General features: G+C 44.1%; 1 protein-coding gene across 1 annotated transcript in view; it reads right to left on the bottom strand.

Moving 5' to 3' along the window:
• Window positions 1-25019, bottom strand: part of LOC126161229 (uncharacterized) — a 477655-nt gene that overhangs the window by 33867 nt on the left and 418769 nt on the right. The gene's annotated exons all lie outside the window — the stretch shown is intronic.

The raw sequence follows: 25019 nt of genomic DNA on the forward strand, positions 1-25019 counted from the left end.
GCTGACCTGCTATTTTGTAGCTAAATGATAAAGGATCTATCTTTCTGTGTATTCGCAGCACATTACACTTGTCTACATTGAGATTCAATTGCCATTCCCTGCACCATGCGTCAATTCGCTGCAGATCCTCCTGCATTTCAGTACAATTTTCCATTGTTACAACCTCTCGATACACCACAGCATCATCCGCAAAAAGCCTCAGTGAACTTCCGATGTCATCCACCAGGTCATTTATGTATATTATGAATAGCAACGGTCCTATGACACTCCCCTTTGTACTTTCAGCAGTTTGGAAAACATAGCGCTTTGAAAACGAACGAATTATTTATAGTAGCCCTGTATAGATCCAAATATGGCAACTAATGTTTTTTATTGACATTGTAGAATAAACCACTTAGGTTTTTGCAGCCTTTTGTAATTCTGCAGGTGGTAGAGATAAAATATAGAGCGAATGGTTATCCAAAACTTGTAGAGAAACCGTGAGCCGAATTACACGACGGTGAACCAGAAGTTGAGAAGGGAGTGGTAGACTTTAGAACAGCGAACACGGTGCTGCCTGCCTTCGATGGAAATCTGCACAGAGTATGCGACGAATGCTTTAAAACTCTTCTTTACACAGTTAGCGAGTCACAGGAGTACAGCGCGCTATAGAGGGACCGGCGCCTGTTTAATTAGAAGTAAGGAAGACTACGTATCTTTACGATTGTGGGCAACCATAGAATCAAAACACGCACTACTCAAACGAGTTCTCGACAACCGATGCCACTCACTCAAATACCGCAACCAAGATCAAGAACCCCTTTGTGGATCGGATGGACACAAGAACGTTGTTGGCTGTATTCCTTAAAGTCGTCCGACGTTTCCCAGCTTAACTATTCTTGAAAGTCTCCTCGGGTTTACTGCCGGATGCTCAAATTAACGTGAATCGGTATTTCGGCGCAATTCACCTATCCTTCATTTTCAGGAAAGAATGCTGCTGCTGAATCCCGCTGAAAACTGTCCTACTTACATAGCCCCCATGCTCCCCACAAAAATTTTACGAACTGTTTTGGGCAGTGGCCAATACAGATTTGCTATGTAAGTAGGCTGTTTAGGTTTTTATGTTGGTAACGTCACGTAGCGCTCTGTATGAAAATCATTGGCTGTGTTGTGTGCAGTCTGTGGCTGGTTGGCATTGTTGGAATATTCGCTATTGTACGTGTGTCCGTCAGAAAAACGAAATTTATAGGACTGGATGTCATGAACTGATATGTATATTATGACTTTTGAACACTATTAAGGTAATTACATTGTTTGTTCTCTATCAAAATCTTTCATTTGCTAACTATGCCTATCAGTAGTTAGTGCCTTCAGGAGTTAGAATCCTTTATTTAGCTGGCAGTATTGGCGCTCGCTGTATTGGAGTAGTTCGAGTAACGAAGATTTTTGTGAGGTGATTCATGAAAGGTATAGGTTATTGTTAGTCACGGCCATTCTTTTGTAAGGATTATTAAAAGTCAGATTGCGTTGCGGTAAAAATATTGTGTGTCAGTTTAGTGTTGATCAGAATAAGTAAAGAGAGAAATGTCTGAGTACGTTCAGTTATGCTCAGCTGTTTGAAAATCAAATAACGTTGGAGGGATATCAGCGCAGTAATTCATTAATTTTTCTAATGGGAGGTTACAGCCTGAAGTGATTTCTGTAAGTCATTAGAAATTTGTATCAGTATTTTTGGCGGAAGCTTAAGCCGAAGTAATCCGAAACTTGGGTCCAGTGTGTTAATCACGAAACCGTCTCGCCCAACCGTGTCCATTCTGTTCCTTCCATACCTCGAGATGTCTGACACTCAGATTGCTACCAAACATTGTATGTCGATAGAGTATTAACAAAACACCAATTTAGTTCGTGTCATGTGCTGTCGTCCAGTACATATGCGTAAACGGTAATTAAAAGTAACGCCAGAACTACGGAGCACAGGAAATGTTGTAAACCTCGCGTGGATGAGTTGATAGTGTGAGATCGTCTTACCAAATGTCCTGCGTTCAAACCCCGTTGTTGTTTCAATTGTTTACACGTGCAACTGTTATATGGGAGTACATATTCCTAACATGTAAACAGACTTTACGGAGTTCGAAGCAATGTTCTTTTGGCAGTCTACTTTCGCTTCGTTAGTTGAAAGTAGCAAACCTATAGGGAACTTTTGTATAGGTAGGTGTGGCGTTCTGCCGGACATGTGCAACAGATCAGACACCACTCATGACGAAGCAACTAGTGCATTTTTGTTTCACAAAATAAACATTAACACTCGGAATCGTGGAATAAAGAAACAATTGCATCACACTTGCGGGAGTATTAATAGCCCCATATAAAACTTTCACGCATAATACAGTAAAAAATAATTATTTGTAGGGTTTGCACATGTGACCCTGCGTACGTCGAGCTAACGCTCTACCAACTTCCCCACGGGAGCTATACGTGTTAGTTATATTACGCTTTTGCTGTGCTCCGTAGTCCTGGTGTTACTTAATTTAACATTTACGTCCGTTCTGCTTGGTGACAGCATACAATACTTACTCAGACAGAAATGTGGTTGATAGTCTATCGACATACAACGTTGGGTACCGATCTGAGTGTCTGACATCTGGAGGTCTGCATAGAAGTGCTCTGGCTCCTCCTCCTTTTTGTAATCCTTAGAGGGTGCTAGATCATAGTTAATTACTTCGGCGGGTGACGATGTCTTCGGTCTCCAGGGTCGTGTTCAGTTCATTTTTTTTCATATAAAGCTTGGAGGACGAGTCACAAATTTCATTAAAATCTCTTGAAACAGTAATAGTGGACGTAACGTAACAACCACGGACCAAATGGAAGAGTTCCAAGATGAAGTTATTGGACGTAACGTACCTTGACATCCTCGTAAATTGTTTATCCACAAGCCCCTTTATTAAGCAAGCTCAATCTAATTAGGTGAACAAACACTATTTGTTTTTAATTAGAATTAATTTCAAGCACTCAGAAATGAAAATAAATGTCTTGACACCTTACATTCGTCGTGATTAAGTTTTCACGTCAGATTACACGCTGAAAGTCAGAAAGGTTGCTGCAATGTAGTCTGTGAAGTTCTTCAAATAAATGATAGTCAGAATGAGATTTTCACTCTGCAGCGGAGTGTGCGTTGATATGAAACTTCCTGGCAGATTAAAACTGTGTGCCGGACCGAGACTCGAACTCGGGACCTTTGGAAGGTAGGAGACGAGGTACTGGCAGAAGTAAAGCTGTGAGGATGGGGCGTGAGTCGTGCTTGGGTAGCTCAGTTGGTAGAGCACTTGCCCGCGAAAGGCAAAGGTCCCGAGTTCGAGTCTCGGTCCGGCACACAGTTTTAATCTGCCAGGAAGTTTCAAATGATAGTCAGTCGATCGCTCTGTGCTGCGAACGGAAGCTATCTTTATCATGAAAATTGTGTAACTGCTGTTGAATTGAGACTGATTTCAGAAATATAGTAAGTGCAGTCTAGTATTTTTAAACCAATCGGACACAGGCGTAAAATCCTAACACTTCAATAGCTGCACATATTAAAATCCACATTAACAAAGCTGAACCAGAGATTACTTTTGATTCTGTTTTATTCGTAACTCGTACGAAACGAAACTTTCACAAATAACACTTTTCAACAACAAACATAAATGTACCCGAGATTCTAACAGGGAGAGCTAACAGAGTAGAAACGGTCTAAAACATATACTTATACTACTAAAAACAAAATACTGAAAATGTAACATATACTTGTTATTCTTGAAGCCTTTAGCTTACTTGAAAAATCTAAATTATTTTATTGTATTACTAAACTTCTAATTTCAAGCAAAAAGTGGCATAACAAGTCACTAAATAATTCAAATTACATGCAAATAAATATTTCAATTACTATACTACGAAAGAGTGGCTTCATTGCACAGGACAGACGTCAGAGGAGGATCTTCCGCGCTGTTGAGCTGGTCTAGGACAGCACAGCCGCGGGGTGTCGTAAACGGAAATGAGCGACTGCGAGATTTCACGCGAGATTAAAGCGAAACATCCAGGACACAGGTTTCCCACGGCGATCCAGATATCAGCGACAAAAGCTTCAGCCGCAGGAAGTTGAAGGCCAGCGGACGTGAAGGCTGGGAAGGTTATGATGAGTATGACGCAGCCCACCTCACCTGTGCTGTGGGGAAATTCTGGAAGCTCCCACGTGCCGATCTTCTGTGCAGCTGTGAAACGGATTCCGCGCCGGGCATAATGCAAGGACGGCCACACGATGCTGCATAAGCACCGCCAGGAAACCCGCAAGCCGCCACGGGTCTTCATTTAGCATTTGTGGCTGTTCCGTACAGAATCATGCAGCCCGGGTGGTCTCTACACTAACAAGTGGAAGCTCTCAGAGACAGCCAACTGATTAGGCTCGTATCTGGTAGGTCGCTTGTGTACCACCTAAAATGAAAGGCTCTAATACATTATGGCTCAACCCTTCCCTAAAGTTCATGATACGTAATCCAGACAAAGTTGACCGAATCGATTTATACTTAAAACCGAGCGTTTTTGATCATTCGAGGTCTGTTCACAAAATTGTTCTACTCTTCCCTTTTACTTGTTGTGCTTGGTCTCCTTCGAAATATTCGCCTCCACAATTGATACCCCGCTCGCAATGCCGTTTACACTTCTGGAAGCAGTCCTCGTACGCCTCTTGCTGGATCGCACCAAGCGCCGTATGCGAATTTTCTTCTGTATCATCTACATCTACGTGATTACTCTGCTATTCATAATAAAGTGCCTGGCAGTGGGTTCAGTGAACCACCTTCAAGCGCTCTCTCCACCGTTCCATTCTCGATTGTTGTTGGTTGGTTTGGGAAAGGAGACCAGACAGCGTGGTCATCGGTCTCATCGGATTAGGGAAGGATGGGGAAGGAAGTCGGCCGTGCCCTTTCAGAGGAACCATCCCGACATTTGCCTGGAGTGATTTAGGGAAATCACGGAAAACCTAAATCAGGATGGCCGGACGCGGGATTGAACCGTCGTCCTTCCGAATGCGAGTCCAGTGTCTAACCACTGCGCCACCCCGCTCGGTCCCATTCTCGAACGGTTGCGGGGAAAAAACGAGCAGTTAAATTTTTCTGTGCGAGCCCTGATTTGTCTTATTTTATCTTGATGATCATTTCTCCCTATGTGGGTGGGTGTCAACAGAATATTTTTGCAATTGGAGGAGAAAACTGATGATTGAAATTTCACGAGAAGATCCCGTCGCAACGAAAAACGCCTTTGTTTTAACGATTACCACTCCAATTCGGGTATCATGTCTGTGACACTATCTCCCCTATTTCGCTATAATACCGAATGAGCTGCCCTTCTTCGAACTTTTTCGATGTCAACCGTCAGTCCCACCTGATGCGGATCCCACACCGCACAGCAATACTCCAGAACAGGGCAGACAAGCGTGGTGTAAGCAGTCTCTTTAGTAGACCTGTTGCGCCTTCTAAGTGTTCTGCCAATGAATCGCAGTCTTTGGCTTGCTCTACCCACAATATTATGTATATGATCTTTCCAATTTAGGTTATTTGTAATTGTAATCCCTAAGTATTTAGTTGAATTTACAGCCTTCAGATTTGTGTGACTTAGCGCGTAATCAAAATTAAGCTGATTTCTTTTAGTACCCATGTGAATAACTTCACAATTTTCCTTATTCATGGTCAACTGCCACTTTTCGCACCATACAGATATCTTATCTAAATCATTTTGCAAGTAGTTTTGATCATCTGATGACTTTACAAGAGGGTAAATGATAGCATCATCTGCAAACAATCGAAGACTGCTAATCAGATTGTCTCCTATGTAGTTAATATAGATCAGGGAGAATAGAGGGCCTACAACACTACCTTGGGGAACGCCGGATATTACTTCTGTTTTACTCAATGACTTTCCGTCTGTTAGTACGAACTGTGATCTTTCTGACAGGAAATCACGAATCCAGTCGCACAACTGAGGCGATATTCCGTAGGCACGCAGTTTGGTTAGAAGACGCTTGTGAGGAACGGTGTCGAAAGCCTTCTGGAAATCTAAAAATATGGAATCAATTTGACATCCCCCGTCGATAGCACTTATTACTTCATGAGTATAAGGAGCTAGTTGCGTTTCTCAAGAACGATATTTTCTGAAACCGTGCTGACTATGTGCCAATAAACCGTTTTCTTCGAGGTACTTCATAATGTTCGAATACAGTATATGTTCAAAAACCATACTGCAAATCTACGTTAGTGATATAGGCCTGTAATTCAGCGGATTACTCCTACTTTCCTTTTTGGGTATTGGTGTGACATCTATCGTTGCAGGTCTTTGTCCTCTCAGCGCCGTACTTAACTTTTTACTTCCAAAGTCCGAAGAGGGCAGGTCTGGAGAGTATGGAAGATGAGGCAGCACAGTGATTTCGTTTTTTGTGCAACAGTCACGCACCAACAGGGATGAATCTGCGGGTGCGTTATCGTGTTGCAAGAGCCATGAATGGTTTCGCCACATTTCAAGCAGTTTCCTTCCCGCATTTTCTGTTGCAAGAGCCATGAATGGTTTCGCCACATTTCAAGCAGTTTCCTTCCCGCATTTTCTCGCAGCCGTCACAACACGTCCCGATAGTACCATCGATTAACAGTTCGTCCCTATGGCACGAATTCATCATGCAGTAGTCTTTAAAGTAAAAGAAAACTATCAGCATGGGTTTGACATCTGATCTGACAAGCTTTTTTTGGTCTTTGAGAATTTTTCCCGACCCATTGTGAAGACTGAACCTTGGTCTCAACACCATAACAGCAGATCGACGTTTCATCACCAGTTATGATGCTCTTACGGAACATCTCGTTCTCATTTGCGCGATCCAAAAGCTCTTCACAGATTGCGAGATGAAGGTCTTTCTGGTCTTGCCTCATGGGCCGTGGGACGAACTTGGTAGCAGCACGATGCATTCCAAGATGCTTTGTCACATTTCACGACATGATCCAACTGAAATGTTACATTCTTCTGCAATCTCTCGGGCAGACAGTCTTCGATTTGCACGCAGAATTTCGTTGACGTTCCTGACATGATCATCGTCGGTATACGTCAAAACGCATTCTGAACGAGGGTCATCTTTAACTTCCGTTCGGCCGTTTTTAACTGTGTGAACCACTCTCTAACACCGAGTACGGCTTAAGCACTCGTCAGCGTAGGCTTCCTGCATCATCTTGTGTGTCTCTGTAGAGGTTTCCTTGAGTTTCACTCAAAATTTAATGCAGACACGTTGCGAACTGTGCAACACAACATTCTGCTCAATACAGCACTGAACAATAACTAACACACTACAATGAAACTTCCGACAATTGCACTTTAAACACAGGCGTCTGCGGGGATGTCAATCGCATTTAGCCCCAACACACCATTAGGCGCGAAATTAAGAATGTTCCGAAATATTTTGAACAGACCTCCTATATGGAGGTCCACAACGGATGTTTTCATAGACATCGCGAAGAGATACTGTTCAGATTATCTCTTTTGGACCCGTAGCTGTTCAACGAAAGCGTCTCTGGTGTAGCGACTGAATGGTTTGGCTGCGGAGCAGAGAACCTGTGTTCCATACGCCTTCTTCAGCCTTTCATGAATACAACTGGGCGTTTCATCTCCTGCAGTAAGGAACTAATAACGGAACTCTATCCTACTCGTACGTCAGTGTCACCCATTTTCCAAACTCATACAGTGCTACCATCTGTTTATGTAGGACAATGTTAGTCGAGTGGGCTGTAGAAGATTTGCGAAATAGCTCCAAATTCATTATTATAACATTATCTATTCCACGAGGGAGGAAACTAGTAGGAGACATTGCTTTCTGACCGGCCCTCATAATTCTGCTGATGAATCATTCAGGGATAATTACAGCATTTATTTTAATGAGAAACATTATTAACAGTTTCACATTGTTGCTGTATCCCTTCCTTAGCGCAACGAGAGGTTGGTCTGAAATGCAAGGAATGGAGGTGTCCCGTCATTCCGTCTTTTTTTTTTTTTTTCAAGCAAGCCTTAAGAGCTTTTCTGACGATTTAATTTTTAGATGTATCCAACAGAACAGACAACATTCTAATATATGAATATTAGGAAAGCTTTGAAATTGTGCTTAAAGTTTGATGGAAATCGCTAAGTGTTCTCATTATGAAACACTGGATGAATATAAACTAGGGAATTTGCGCTCCATTTTAATAAAAAGCTAGTTCTTGACGCATCTCGATGTTTATGGCGTATCTCCTGACCTGTGTGTCGCACACTGTCTTAACTGTGTTGGTACATTCATTTATACATGTGGGTACTGTATACAGAGTATGTTGCGGAGAGAGTCAACAGTAAACAAGTAATAAATTCAAGCTTTACGGCTAATGTGAAGTTTTACCGCATGAACAGCGAAAAGGTAAGCCATAAACATTTTTCCTTTCGTCACTGTGCGGGGAGAGAGGGGTGGGGGCGTGTGGGCAATGGGGGAGAAAACGTTTCGTAACGGTTTGAAGTTATATGTAAGGTTCGTTGCAAATAATGGATGGATGAAGTTCGCGTATTGGCGAGCTGCCTGAAGACAAACAGTTTGTTAACTGTAATGCTTGTCGTACTGTATTAAAAGTTTAACACGCGATTACACTTCTTAATGAATAGATTATGACAAAATTATCGATTTTTAATTTTGGTCAATAATCATACGAAATATAGAAAATAGATTTTTGTTGCCCCTACACAACTGGTACAGGGTTCCGGGTTCTAGGATAGCGTTTTAGCAATATAAATTACAGGTAACTGCACCATCTGCTGTTACTATTGATGCTGTCTGCTAGATCATTAACATACTATATAAACAGCAAAGCTCTCGAGACACTTTCCTTGGGCCAGGCCTGAAGTTACTTTTACTTCTGTCTTCAGTTGTCCATCCGAGACGACATGCTGCGTCTTCTCTACCGAGAAATCCTCAATACAGGAAAAATTTTATTTGACACCACGCATGATCTTGCTTTCATTAGTAAACCTTGGCGTGATACTGAGAGAGGTCAACAACACTGATTACCTTCGTCCTTGGCTTTCAGAATGACTTGTGAAAGAAGCTCGAGTTGGGTTTTGCATAAGCGATATTTTGGGTATCCGTGCTGGTGGTATGGAGGAAGTACGATGTACTTCAATATATTTTACCGTTCTCCAACATATGGACGTCAATTAAACTGTACGGTAGTTTTGTAGATAACTTCTTATAGACGGATGTAACGTGTAATTTCTTCCAGTTTTTTTCGTTCGAGGGATCTACAGTGTATTATTACGGCATGTTATTGTTGAAATGGAGTTTAATTTTGCTTCAAAATTCAAATTCTGTCGAGAATGTGACATGTACTCCATAGGGCCTTTTGTAATTTTAGCAATTTCAGCTGTTTCTCAAGCCTGACTACACACACATACGCTGTCCAGTCACATTAATGTAACCATGTGTCAAAAACCTGAATAACCGCCTCTTGCAACACGGGCAGCTGCGAGACGTGCAGGAAGTGTGTCAGAGAGGTTGTGCAAGGTACCGACAGGCTTGTGCAGCCAGGAAGACTCCAGTGACGTGGCCAGCTGCTCCAGGTTTCTCGGTTGAGCATCCATGGCGAGAACAGCTCGAGCGAGGTGGTGACAGATTCTCGACTGGGTTTAAGTCCGCGGGGTTTGGCGGCGAGGGGAGTGTAGTTAACTCATCCTGGTGTCCTTCGAACCAAGCACTTACATTGCGAGCTATGCAACACATTGCATTGTCCTGATGGAAGATGCAATCGCGTCGAGGAAAAAAACAAAACAGACTGTAGTGGCGGGGGGAGGGGGGGGGGGAAGGAGCGACGACATGGTTCCTAAGGATGGATGCACACTTTTGTTGATTTATACGTCTTCCAGAATGGCGAGATCATCCAGCGAATACGACAGAACATTCTACAGACTATAACGCTCCCTCCCTCCTCCCCCCGGCACCCCCCCCCCCCGCCCCCCACCCCGCTCCTGTCTGGTTCTTCCGAATATTGTTGGAGGCCAGTATAAGCCAACAGCCATCCGTCCGACTGAGCATAAAACTTGAGTCAGCTGAACGGAGCCGCGCATGATTAGCCGAGCGGTCTAGGGCGTTGCAGTCATGGACTGTGCGGCTGGTCCTGGCGGAGGTTAGAGTCCTCCCTCGGGCATGGGTGTGTGTGTTTGTCCTTAGGATAATTTCGGTTAAGTAGTGTGTAAGCTTAGGGACTGATGACCCTAGCAGTTAAGACCCTTAAGGTGTCACACACATTTGAACACTTGAACACGGAAAACAATTTTCACGGCGTTGAGCACGCTATACAAATGACGCATTTTTACAGTTGTCACCGTACCACTGCTATCTGCACCTAACAGAACTGATCTGGAGCAAAATTAAGGGATCTGTCGCGAGAAGTAACAAGACATTGAAGCTGCCGAACTTACTGGAACTAGTGCACGAAGCTTTGTGACACTCACTGCCGAACGCTGGCGAAATGCAGAACAGGACGTCAGAAACGTGGAGAAAGAAATGTGGACTTTTTGGTGGCTTGGGATTGTGTTGCTGATCGCCTCTTTATCACCGTAGCAATACTGAAATGTATTCCTCGGAGTCAGATATGGAAGAATTTCAGAGATCACCAGATAACTGACTGTAGTACCGTCAGTGGCTTCAGTATTTAACTACATGAAGTCCCAGCTTTTACGCTGCACATAGCTCATGCTGAAAAATTAATTTAGTTAATATCAGGAATTTTCATATCTCTCGTTTTTAATTACAGTACTATGTTAGGTAAGATCGAGAGCATGTTATGTTTCCCATCAAATCACGTAAGAAGCGTACCGCCTGAGCTTTACCTTTATTTCCTCCTGTTCGAAAATTAAATGACATGCAAGGTTATCTTGTTCTCTGCAGGTCTCTTTTTACGTCTTTACTACAACTGTTCACATCACTGCAGGTTAGTTGGACCAGCTGGCTCGCCAGTGCTGTCCAAGTTAAATGCGCCGGCAGAGCTGTTGTCCCGTATTGCAACTGACTCGATGTATGCGTAACGCAAAGCTTAAAACGTATCCTCGTTATCGTACTTGAGACTGCGTGGCTTCCTCTCCACGGGAAGCAAAATCCAATGAGGTTCAGGAACCGCGGAAGAATACATAGTGTAATGTTTACATGAGGTTTATTCTTATGATGAACGGAGTATAGCTCCTTAGTTCATCTGGGCGGTCAGCTGTTCAAGAGTTGCACATCTATTCGCCTGTACACTAGTCCGCAGCCGTCGTTCACCTATTTCATTTATGGCCTGTGATGCACCACAGTGGACTGCTATCCAAGCTCCATTTTACCACAATGGTATACCTTAACCACAGTGCCACGCCAACAGTTTAAAAAGTTAGCAGCTTCGGAAACGATTCCACGCTTGGCAGGAAAGCCAGTGATCGTGCCCTTTTGGAAGTCAGATAAATAGCTCTGTTCCCCCATTACAGCGACAGTGCTGCTTTCCGCGTGCCCCAAACACGCTTTACATACTCTCCATTGCTAGTGCTGCCAGCTGCCGTCTGTAAGCTGTTACTGCACCTTAACGTCAAACGTACAGGGTGTTTCAAAAATGACCGGTGTATTTGAAACGGCAATAAAAACTAAACGAGCAGCGATAGAAATACACCGTTTGTTGCAATATGCTTGGGACAACAGTACATTTTCAGGCGGACAAACTTTCGAAATTACAGTAGTTACAATTTTCAACAACAGATGGCGCTGCAAGTGATGTGAAAGATATAGAAGACAACGCAGTCTGTGGGTGCGCCATTCTGTACGTCGTCTTTCTGCTGTAAGCGTGTGCTGTTCACAACGTGCAAGTGTGCTGTAGACAACATGGTTTATTCCTTAGAACAGAGGATTTTTCTGGTGTTTGAATTCCACCGCCTAGAACACAGTGTTGTTGCAACAAGACGAAGTTTTCAACGGAGGTTTAATGTAACCAAAGGACCGAAAAGCGATACAATAAAGGATCTGTTTGAAAAATTTCAACGGAGTGGGAACGTGACGGATGAACGTGCTGGAAAGGTAGGGCGACCGCGTACGGCAACCACAGAGGGCAACGCGCAGCTAGTGCAGCAGGTGATCCGACAGCGGCCTCGGGTTTCCGTTCGCCGTGTTGCAGCTGCGGTCCAAATGACGCCAACGTCCACGTATCGTCTCACGCGCCAGAGTTTACACCACTATCCATACAAAATTCAAACGCGGCAACCCCTCAGCGCCGCTACCATTGCTGCATGAGAGACATTCGCTAACGATATAGTGCACAGGATTGATGACGGCGATATGCATGTGGGCAGCATTTGGTTTACTGACAAAGCTTATTTTTACCTGGACGGCTTCGTCAATAAACAGAACTTGCGCATATGGGGAACCGAAAAGCCCCATGTTGCAGTCCCATCGTCCCTGCATCCTCAAAAAGTACTGGTCTGGGCCGCCATTTCTTCCAAAGGAATCATTGGCCCATTTTTCAGATCCGAAACGATTACTGCATCTCGCTATCTGGACATTCTTCGTGAATTTGTGTCGGTACAAAATGCCTTAGACGACACTGCGAACACCTCGTGGTTTATGCAAGATGGTGCCCGGCCACATCGCACGGCCGACGTCTTTAATTTCCTGAATGAATATTTCGATGATCGTGTGATTGCTTTGGGCTATCCGAAACATATAGGAGGCGGCGTGGATTGGCCTCCCTATTCGCCAGACATGAACCCCTGTGACTTCTTTCTGTGGGGACACGTGAAAGACCAGGTGTACCGCCAGAATCCAGAAACAATTGAACAGCTGAAGCAGTACATCTCATCTGCATGTGAAGCCATTCCGCCAGACACGTTGTCAAAGGTTTCGGGTAATTTCATTCAGAGACTACGCCATATTACTGCTACGCATGGTGGATATGTGGAAAATATCGTACTATAGAGTTTCGCAGACCGCAGCGCCATCTGTTGTTGACAATTGTAACTACTGTAATTTCGAAAGTTTGTCTGCCTGAAAATGTACTGTTGTCCCAAGCATATTGCAACAAACGGTGTATTTCTATCGCTGCTCGTTTAGTTTGTATTGCCGTTTCAAATATACCGGTCATTTTTTAAACACCCTGTAGGTGGTGATCACGCTAATGTGACTCGACCGTGTATTAGTGGCGTATTGCGGGTAGTGTTACTCTGAGCGACCACAGTGGCAACACGGTAAGTTTTGACATGGGTCGCACTATCGTGCAATGTTACTGTGGGGGGGGGACAGTTGCCGGGCTAAAGTAACCTCGGCAAGTGGGCAACAGGTGTGCGAGGACTAGCGTGGAGGAGTGGGGAGGGAGGCCGGAGGCTGCGTGAGGGCCTTGCGGCGCGTTGCGGTGCGGTGCGTGACTCCGCCGCCTCGCCTCGCCTCACGCAGGCGCTGACCGCAGAAACAAAACACGGGGTGCGGTGCGTGTTCCCTGGTCTCCTCTGGTTACGGCGGCGGCGGCGGCGGCGTGCCACGGTCGGGCGGGCAGACACCGGCAAGGACCCGCGCCGTTACCTTGCCTCAAGGTCGGCCGCCGCTCCGCGCCAATACCTCGCAACCAGTCGGCACGGGCCACAAACTGAGGTGCTCCGGTTCTTTGCTCACTTACGCAGTATACTCCTCAGACCGTCGCCATTCGGCTTTTAAATTTCCAACAACCCCCCGTGTTTGTAAACTGAGTTACTGTAATTAATGTCTGTAAGATAAAATGAGACGCGAAACAGGAAAGCCAATGATCTTGCCCTTTTGGACTTATTTATGTGTTTAATAATTTCGTGGAGCGGTCTGCGAAACAGAAAAGTCTTCCGGCAGCCTCCATGGAGAGTAGAAATTATATATTTGCGAATTAGATCATTAGGACTACGCAAAGTACTTAGTGGCGTGCATTTGCCTTTCTTTGTGCCCATACTTCTTTCATTCTTGTGCTGTGGGCTTCTTTTCTTTCTCGAGGCCACTTGGTTCCAGTCTTCGTCTTTGGCTTCACCTCTTAGTCAACTTGCCACTTGTGAATTTTGGATCTGAAGATTTCCATATTTTGGATATCCTCTGGTGTAATTCCTGCTAGTTTCTGATCTGTTTTGATTTCGCCATACCATTTCATTGGGTCTGTTTTAGATTTACTCCTGTTTTCATAGAATTCAACTATTTGCTTTGTAAGTCTGTCCGGATTCATTCTTTTGATGTGTGTATAGAATCTTACTCTGCGTTTTCTAATGTCACTGTGAATATTAGAGTATTGTTTGATTTCCTGTTCGCCTCTGAGCCGACACTGTTCGTCTACAAGTTTTGGGCCAAAATTTTTCTTATGATCTTCCGTTCCTTTTTCTGAATGTTATCTATGTATGTTTTCCTGTTTAAAATTAGTGTCTCTGATCCATATAGGCATTCTGGTTTTATGACGGTATTGTAGTGTCCTAGTTGTGTGTGCTTGGAGACATTTTTATTGTAGATATTTTGAGTGATTCGATAAGCAGTGTCCATCTTTTTGCATCTGACTTCGTTGGCTTTCGTCTCTATTCCATTTTCTTGAATCGTTTCAGTGAGATATTTAAATTGTGGGACTCGTTTAATTTTGCCATATTTTCTCCATGAATTTTGGTCCTTGTTTGTTGCAAGTCATATATTCTGTCTTTTCAAAAGATGCTTGCAGGCCGACTTTTTCGCACTTTATTTCAGCAGCTCAATCTGTTATTTGGCTGTTGAAACATCGCGAGTTAAGATGGCTAGATGTCTTAAAATTTCTATTATTATTGTTGTTTTTGTTGTTGTTGTCGTCGTCTTCGTCTTCTTCTTTTTCTCTAGTCCAGAGACTGGTTTGATGCAGCTCTCCATGCTACTCTATCCTGTGCAAGCCTTGTTATCTCTGAAGAATTACTGCAACCTACATCCTTCTAAATCTGCTTAGTGTATTCATGGCTTTGTCTCCCTGTATAATTTTTACCCTCCGCGCTTCCCTCCAATACTAAGTTGATGATCCTTTGATGCGTCAGAACGTGTCCTACCAATCGATCCCTTCTTCTAGTCAAGTTGTGCCACAAATTCCTCTTCTCCCCAGTTCTATTCAGTACCTCCTCGTTAGTTACGTGATCTACCCATCTAACTTCCAGCATTCTTCTGTAGCGCCACATTTCGAAAGCTTCTATTCTCTTCTTGTCTAAACTATTTACCATCCATTTTCCCCTTCCAAAAACAGCTACATTCCACACAAACTTTCAGAGACGACTTCCTGACACTTAAATCTTTAATCGATGTTAACAAATTTCTCTTCTTCAGAAACGTTTTCCTTGCCATAGCCAGCCTACATTTTATATCCTCTCTACTTCGACCACCATCAGTTATTTTGCTCCTCAAATAGCAAAACTCATCTACTACTCTAAGTGTCTCATTTCCTAATCTAATTTCATCAGCATCACCTGATTTAATTCGATTACGTTCCATTATCTTCGTTTTGCTTTTGTTGATGTTCGTCTTACATCTCTCTTTTAAGACACTGTCCATTCCATTCAACATCTCTTCCAGGTCTTTTGCTGCCTCTGACAGAATTACAGTGTCGTCGGCGAACCTCAAAGTTTTTATTTCTTCTCCATGGATTTTAATTCCTATTCCAAATTTTTCTTCTGTTTCCTTTACTGCTTGCTGAATATACAGATTGAATAACATCGGGATAGGCTACAACCCTGTCTCACTCCCTTCTCAAGCACTGTCCCTAGACTCTTATAACCGCCATTTGGTTTCTGTACAAATTGTAAATAGCCTTTCGCTCTCAGTACACCTCTGCAAAAAAAATGCCAAAGAAAGAAAAACGCGAAAAATATGAAGTACTGTATTGTAGTGTTATAATTTCTAGGCCACACTTCTGAAGGTGACGTATAAATTATAGCACTACAATACAGTACTTGCCATTTTACAGGTTTTTTGTTCTCTTTCACATTTTTGTTAATAATTTCAGATTATAAATGGACACTTTCGCAATGTCAGGATTTTCGCTAACCATGGAGGTAAAAAAGGGAGGATGGTGTCATTACGTCACTAACTTGAAGTTGATGTCCGCCATCTTAGCTAGCCTAAAACATTAGATTCACTGCATTCATACATCCATAGTACACGGCGTAATACTTTCCAGTGACATAACTCTGACCTGTCCGTGCCTAGTTTCGACCGTGTTGGATGCTTTGATTTTTTGGAGACGTAGTTGTGTCATCAAAACTTCCAGATTGCGTTGTCTCGGGTCTGCTAATCGATCTGATGCTAATCTAAAGTTTAAACGAATAACATTTCATTCGTAAGTGGAGCCGTTCAAGCAATATTTTCTTTTGTAGACATGAATTATGGTTGCGCTGTTTACTTTCCTATTAAAGGTTTTATTTCTGTCATTTGACTTCAGATTTGCCTTACTTTACTCAGCGTCCGTTCTGTCTCTTGTTTCCTGCGTTTTTCATTGCCTTTCAAACCACAAACGCTCCCACATCCGAGCCACGTTGTATCAACGGTCTCTTCCCCGCACGACACACGGCTAGGTAACCGCGCTGATTGTTGGGGCAGCATCTCAAGCCTTAAGTTCATCTCGCCAATAATTATTCGTATTTTAAATTTCCTCCCTCTTTCAAAAAGATTCTAGCTGGAGCAGCCGGAGACAACGATAATGAATGGTGTGCATGACTGTGTGAATGTGTGCGCGTGCTTTGCTTCCTCTCTGAAGAAGGCTTTGGTTGAAAACTTGTGTGAGCACTCTTTCCGTCGTGCCTGCTTGCTGCTCGGCGTGTGAGTAGCAGTCTGTCCGTTTCACAGTATAGTTATTCCCCAGTGAAGTCTGTTGTAAATAATCCACTGCACTTCAGCAGGAACAATGATATACATGTAATTACACTACCAGAAGAAAAAAAATGACATCCATTACACCACATTAAAGTAGTCTGTAGCACAAACAGGGGTTCACAATGCTGCAACCAAAAGTTTTGATCACTTACTCACTGATATAAAATGTCTGAATCAGCAAAGTAATACTGAAACTAAACTGAAAACGTTTCTCTTTGATAACTCCCCACATTCTACCGAAAATTATCTTTGTGTAAATGATGATGGATAAGATTTACTAATATCTGTCTTTAACTAAAAAAAAACGTAGGAACTAATAAATGATCAGCATGGAGCCATATTTCCAAAACAAAATTATGTCAATATATAATGACTCGTTCCATATCATTAAGATTTATCGTGCAAATAATACGTGGAACATGAAACCAAGCAAATAACTGTTGGTATATCAGAAAGCATGCTACAGACTTTTATACTTCGAAAACCTCAAAATGAAATTTAAACACAAAATCAAACGGATGATCAAAGTAGATGTATATTCCAATTGCGCTATGTTTGCTTATTCCCGAAAAACCTGAGAGTTAAGGGCTAGAAATATTCCGGGAAAAGAAACAAATAGCTACTGTTGAAAAGGTAGGCCTACATCTTACACAGGTTAAGCTATTATTACTAAAAAGTTACACCCATACATGTTACAGAAAAATATCCATTTTAAGGGGTCTTAAGCTTTTGAGAACATTGCTTTAGTCACATTTGTAGCATTTCACAATGCTGGAAGATGTTTAAACTTTTTCATCTTTTTTTATCCTGTAAATTGCTATTATTGGTCCGACACTGAATGACGACATATCTTAAGACAGAATTCAGAGTGAGAAGATATGTAAACCACAGTGAAACTGTTTTCTGCACGTAGATATACACTATGTGACCAAAAGTATCCGGACACCCCCAAAAACGTACGTTTTTCATGTTAGGTGCTTTGTGCTGTCACCTACAGTCAGGTTCTCCATATCAGCGATCTTAAGCATCATTAGACATCGTGAGAGAGCTGAATAGGGGGCTCCGCGGAACTCACGGACTTCGAACGTGGTCGGGTGATTGGGTGTCACTTGCTCATACGTCTTTACGCGAGATTTCCACACTCCTAAACATCCCTAGGTCCACTGTTTCCGATGTGACAGTGAAGTGGAAGTGTGAAGGGACACGTACAGCACAAAAGCGTACAGGCCGACCTCGTCTGTTGACTGACAGAGACCGCCGACAGTTGAAGAGGGTCGTAATGTGTAACAGGCAGACATCTATCGAGACCATCACACAGGAATTCCAGACTGCATCAGGGAGCCACTCCAAGTACTAAGACAGTTAGGCGGGAGGTGAGAAAACTTGGATTTCATGGTCGAGCGGCTGCTCGCTCATAAGCCACACACCACGCCGGTAAATGCCAGACGACGCCTCGCTTGGTGTAAGGAGCGTAAACATCGGACGATTGAACAGTGGAAAAACGATGTGTGGAGTGACGAATCATGGTACACAATGTGGCGATCCGGTGGCAGGGAATGGGTATGGGGAATGCCCGGTGAACGCCATCTGCCAGGGTGTGTAGTGCCAACAGTAAAATTCGGAGGCGGTGGTGTTATGCTGTGGTCGTGTTTTTAATGGAGGGGGCTTGCAGCCCTTGTTGTTTTGCGTGTCACTATCACAGCACAGGCCCACTGTTGAAGAGCAATTCGGGGATAGCGTTTGCATCTTTCAACACGATCGAGCACCTTTTCGTAATGCACGGCCTGTGGTGGAGTGGTTACACGACAATAACATCCCTGTAATGGTCTGGCCTGCACAGAATCTTGATCTGAATCCTATACAACACCTTCGGTATGTTTTGGAACGCCGACGTCGTGCCAGACCTCATTGACCGACATCGATACCTCTCCTCAGTGTAGCACTCCGTGAAGAATGGGCTGCAATTTCCCAAGAAACCTTCCGCCTCCTGACTGAACGTATACCCGTGAGAGTGGAAGCTGTCATCAAGGCTGAGGGTGGGCCACCATATTGAATTCCAACATTACCGATGGAGGGCTTCACGAACTTTTAAGCCATTTTCAGCCAGGTGTCACGTAGATACTTTTGATCACATGGTGTACCTCTATGCAGTTGTGTTTCTTTGACATTTCAATAATCGTTCGATTTGTTGACATGCACAATATACGACAGCATTCCTTACTTTTTTCCTAATTGCACACGATTGTGGCTAGCAAAGAACACGTATACAAGCTTTTTTGCAAACGTGAACACTAAAAATGTTGTGCATACGACTTGAAAGCTGAAAATGGAATGAACAAGAAGCAGTACAGAGAGCACTAAGCAAACAACCATTGGTTTCGGAGTTCCACTTTCATTTGCTATCGATATAAATACAATAAAAGTGGCATTAAATGGATTATGATAGCATGCTTTTCATATCACTTCCTTCTGTTTCCGATCATCCGAAATATGGCAGCGAAAAAGAAGGTACGATAACGAGGCCAAATGTGTCGTATTACTGGAGCAAATACGCATCCTAGAACAGAAAAACGTTTGGAATTGCCTTCTTGACACTATGTTATTCATGTAAGCTCTGTAATTTTTAGTAATTAAAACACTTGTTGCATACACACGACAGAAATAATTAACAAGACTCAATCGTAAACAGTAGCTTGCTAAGCTTAAGTCTGTAGTAAGCTTAAGTCCGTAGTGCCATCTCCCTTCTCTCTTTTTTTCTGCATGCTAATAACCATCTCTATCAAAAGATTATCTCGGCACGGCATTAACATAGTTGGCACGGGACAAAGGAGAAATGTGTCTGGAGCATGGAGATAAAAAAAGGAGGTGCCACGACAGACTTAGGCTGTACGTTGTTTTGAAGCCAGAGTTGGCGCCATTTTAAGTAGTCCTGAACATTAGCAGACTACTGTGTACGAGTGCTTTTTGTTTATTATTTCTGTCGTATGCGCGCAATAACTGTTTTAAATACAAAACATTATAGAGCTTACATGAATATCATAGGTTAAGGAAGGTAATTTCGAACGTTTTTCTGTTCTTGAATGCGTGTTTTTCTCTAGTAGTACGACGCAGTCAGAGTGACGGCACGAAGAAGTGTTGTGCAGTGAACTATGAGGTATGAATGAGGTGAACCTAATGTTTCGGTTTAGTTAAGATGGTGGACATCAGCTTGTAGTTTGGGACGTAATGCCACCTCCCCTCGTTTTTTTACCTCGATGGTAAAAATCTAAATCTGAATATGTGTAGTGAGGTTTACATGTTGAATAAAGTGTGTGCACGCCGTAGTTTGTAACTAATCTTAGTTTTTTCATATAGTTCAATAATTGTCACCGTGTAGGTGAATATACACTCCTGGAAATGGAAAAAAGAACACATTGACACCGGTGTGTCAGACCCACCATACTTGCTCCGGACACTGCGAGAGGGCTGTACAAGCAATGATCACACGCACGGCACAGCGGACACACCAGGAACCGCGGTGTTGGCCGTCGAATAGCGCTAGCTGCGCAGCATTTGTGCACCGCCGCCGTCAGTGTCAGCCAGTTTGCCGTGGCATATGGAGCTCCATCGCAGTCTTTAACACTGGTAGCATGCCGCGACAGCGTGGACGTGAACCGTATGTGCAGTTGACGGACTTTGAGCGAGGGCGTATAGTGGGCATGCGGGAGGCCGGGTGGACGTACCGCCGAATTGCTCAACACGTGGGGCGTGAGGTCTCCACAGTACATCGATGTTGTCGCCAGTGGTCGGCGGAAGGTGCACGTGCCCGTCGACCTGGGACCGGACCGCAGCGACACGCGGATGCACGCCAAGACCGTAGGATCCTACGCAGTGCCGTAGGGGACCGCACCGCCACTTCCCAGCAAATTAGGGACACTGTTGCTCCTGGGGTATCGGCGAGGACCATTCGCAACCGTCTCCATGGAGATAGGCTACGGTCCCGCACACCGTTAGGCCGTCTTCCGCTCACGCCCCAACATCGTGCAGCCCGCCTCCAGTGGTGTCGCGACAGGCGTGAATGGAGGGACGAATGGAGACGTGTCGTCTTCAGCGATGAGAGTCGCTTCTGCCTTGGTGCCAATGATGGTCGTATGCGTGTTTGGCGCCGTGCAGGTGAGCGCCACAATCAGGACTGCATACGACCGAGGCACACAGGGCCAACACCCGGCATCATGGTGTGGGGAGCGATCTCCTACACTGGCCGTACACCACTGGTGATCGTCGAGGGGACACTGAATAGTGCACGGTACATCCAAACCGTCATCGAACCCATCGTTCTACCATTCCTAGACCGGCAAGGGAACTTGCTGTTCCAACAGGACAATGCACGTCCGCATGTATCCCGTGCCACCCAACGTGCTCTAGAAGGTGTAAGTCAACTACCCTGGCCAGCAAGATCTCCGGATCTGTCCCCCATTGAGCATGTTTGGGACTGGATGAAGCGTCGTCTCACGCGGTCTGCACGTCCAGCACGAACGCTGGTCCAACTGAGGCGCCAGGTGGAAATGGCATGGCAAGCCGTTCCACAGGACTACATCCAGCATCTCTACGATCGTCTCCATGGGAGAATAGCAGCCTGCATTGCTGCGAAAGGTGGATATACACTGTACTAGTGCCGACATTGTGCATGCTCTGTTGCCTGTGTCTATGTGCCTGTGGTTCTGTCAGTGTGATCATGTGATGTATCTGACCCCAGGAATGTGTCAATAAAGTTTCCCCTTCCTGGGACAATGAATTCACGGTGTTCTTATTTCAATTTCCAGGAGTGTAGTCTGTCAGGTTTAGGTGGGTAAGTTCCAACTATGGGAGATTCTGCTGTACGTATGGTACTGGAAATGTTTTGAATTGTAGGGATCTTTGTAGACACGTCACATTCTGCGTGACCGAGACGTTAGTGACAGTTGACAGCGTCGCCAGCACCCGCGGCCATCGATCGCAGTGCTCGCAGGGCTTCCTCCTATCTACTCTGCGCGGCAGACACACACGCCAAGTGGCCGCCTCTAACTTCTGCAGCTCGCCAGGGGAGCTGTCTGCCCGACTGTTGCCCTTTGCAGTGTCGGGACAGGGTCCTCCAGCCCACTGTCCAGCCCTGCCGACAACATTTCTGTGATAAGTTCGTCTTTTGAGATGGTTATGCACACTCTGTGTGCTGAGCGCCTTCCTCCAGGAGACATGATTCACTCTAATCGAATGGCCTGAGCTATCTGCTGACATTGATCACAATACTTGAGTCATCCACAAAAAGATGCAATTCTCGTTGTTTTATATTACTTGGAAGGTAGTTTACATATATAAGAAACAGTAGTGGACCTAACATTGATCTTTGTGGAGGCCCGCAAGTACGTTGGCTATACTATCTAGTCTGTAAAACTTCAGTTTGCCACAGAAGATAAATGTGATTCACTCAGTCAGGTGCTTTAGACAGACAGGAAATACTAACCGGTGCTATGTCGTAAAATTTGAAGGTAAACACATAAATGCTATTTACATTTGAGCAACTCGTCTGAAATTCAAACTGTAATTTACTGTGAATATATACGATCTTCTAAAATTTTTTTTGATAATGATGTCACAAATGGAACAGGTCAATAATTATTGCGATCTCGCCTGTAGCTGTTCTCGTGGAAGGGTTTAACAACGGCCCATTTCAGTCTCTCCAGGAAAATGCTCTGAATTATTTATGGATTACATATTTCAGAAAGGACAGTACAAATGAAGTGGGGAAAACTCTTTGATACTCAGTAAGAAACATCATTAACTCCAGATGAGCGAGAATTTTTTATTTTCTTAATTTCGGAAGGAGTAGTGGTTGAGGCATCCGAATTAATAACATTTTTGATGTCATTCTTTTTTGTATATACTGCTGTGATTTTTCTCTCTGCGTTCAAAATTGACAGAAGTAAGTACTAGCTTGATATCGCCACTCTTCAAATTATTTCTGAAGGTCAGAAGGGACACTTAAGTCTGTGCCTATGTGTTCAGAAAAACTGCACGAAGAGGAGCTGCCCACTCAACAACGCCACAGCGAGAGTGATGCAGAAGCAACCAACCATGGCTCAAGTTTCAGGATGCGTGGTGATGGTCGCACATAAACTAGGCTGATATTCTCGCCTGGTGAGCAGTGATGCTACAAAGGAAATGCGCCTAAGGGTACGTTTATGCTGCAACCTTCCTGCTCGTCGCCATAGTCCGGCGATGAGAAGTCCAGTGAGCCCTATCGTCACTTTTAAACGGCAGCATCACTGCCCGCTACAATCCTTGCCAGGTGTGGATATCAAGCTGGTTTGTGTTTGGAACTGTGACCACCGCCACCCATCCTGAAACTTGAGCTGTGATTGGCTGCTTCACCATCACTGCACCAGCGCTGTTATTTTAGAGAACAGCTCCTCATTTACACGGTTTCTCGCACACCGCAGGTCTACATCTCTTTCTCCATCTAAATCCACAGCCTACAAACCACTGAAGTGCAGGTACTTGCCATTGTACCGCATACACTATACGACCAAAACAGCCCGACCAAAACAGCCCGACCAAAACAGCCCGACCAAAACAGCCCGACCAAAACAGCCCGACCAAAACAGCCCGACCAAAACAGCCCGACCAAAACAGCCTGACCAAAACAGCCCGACCAAAACAGCCCGACCAAAACAGCCCGACCAAAACAGCCCGACCAAAACTATCTGGGCACCTATTAGTGGACATTAACGTGGGGTGTGTCCATCCTTCGGCTTTATGGCGGCTTAAACTCTCCTGTAAACACTTCCAATGAGGTGTCGACATCCGTGGAGGAATGGTAGCTCATTCGTCTTCAAGAGCCAAAGCCAGAAAAGATAGATGTGTTAGATGCTGAGGCCTGGAGTGAAATCTACGTTCTAACTCATACTAACGATGTTCCATTGGGTTCAGGTCGAGACTCTTGGCAGGCCAGTCTGTTTCATGAGTGTTACTGTTCACAAACCATTGCCCCAAAGACTCTGCTTTATGATGTGGTGTAATGTAATGCTGATTGAAACAATCATCGTCTCCAAACTGTTCCTTTACTGTACACAGTACAAAATCGTGTACACATTCATTTGTTTTTATGTCATCAGTCTTCTGACTGGTTTGATGTGGCCTGCCACGAATTCCTCTTCTGTGCCAACCTCTTCATCTTCGAGCAGCACTTGCAACCTGTGTGTTCAATTATTTGCTGGATGTATTCCAATATTTGTCTCTCTACAGTTTTTTCCCTCTACAGCTCCCTCTAGTGCCATGGAAGTCATTCCCTAATATCTTAATAGATGTCCTATCATCCTATCACTTCTCCTTGTCAGTGTTTTCCACATATTCGCTTCCTCTTACTTTACCAGTTCACCCACTTTTCTACATTCATCTGTAGCACTACATCTCAAATGCTTCGATTCTCTTCTTTTCCAGCTTTCCCACAACCCATGTTTCACTACCTTACAATGCTGTGTTATAAACATACATTTTCAGAAATTTCTTCCTCAGATTAAGGCCTATATTTGCTATTAGTAGACTTGTCTTGGCCAGGAATGCCCTTTTAGCCAGTACTAGTCTGCTTTTGATGTCCTCCTTGCTCCGTCCGTCATTGGTTATTTTGCTGCCTAGGTAGCAGAATTCCTTAACTTCACCTATTTAGTGACCATCAATCCTGATGTTAAACTTCTCACTGTTCTCATTTCTGCTACTTCACATTACTTCCGTCTTTCTTCGATATACTCTCAATCCATGTTCTGTACTCTTTAGACTGTTCATTCCATTCAGCACATGATGTAACTGTTCTCCACTTACACTCAGGATAGCAACGTCATCAGCGAATCTTGTCACTGATATCTTTTCACCTTGAATTTTAATTCCACTTCTGAACCTTTCTTTTATTTGCATCATTGCTTCTTCGATGTGCAGATTCAGCAGTAGGGGCGAAAGACTACATCCTTGTCCTACACCCTTTTTAATATGAGCACTTCGTTCTTGGTCGTCCACTCTTATTGTTCCCTGTTGGCTCTTTTACTTACTGTATATTATCCGTCTCTCCCTACAGCAGAATTTCGGCCATGTTTCGCCATTTTACGTTGTCGAACGCTTTTTC

This window comes from Schistocerca cancellata, chromosome 2, assembly GCF_023864275.1.
Source record: "Schistocerca cancellata isolate TAMUIC-IGC-003103 chromosome 2, iqSchCanc2.1, whole genome shotgun sequence".
Classification (NCBI taxonomy): Eukaryota; Metazoa; Arthropoda; class Insecta; order Orthoptera; family Acrididae; genus Schistocerca; species Schistocerca cancellata.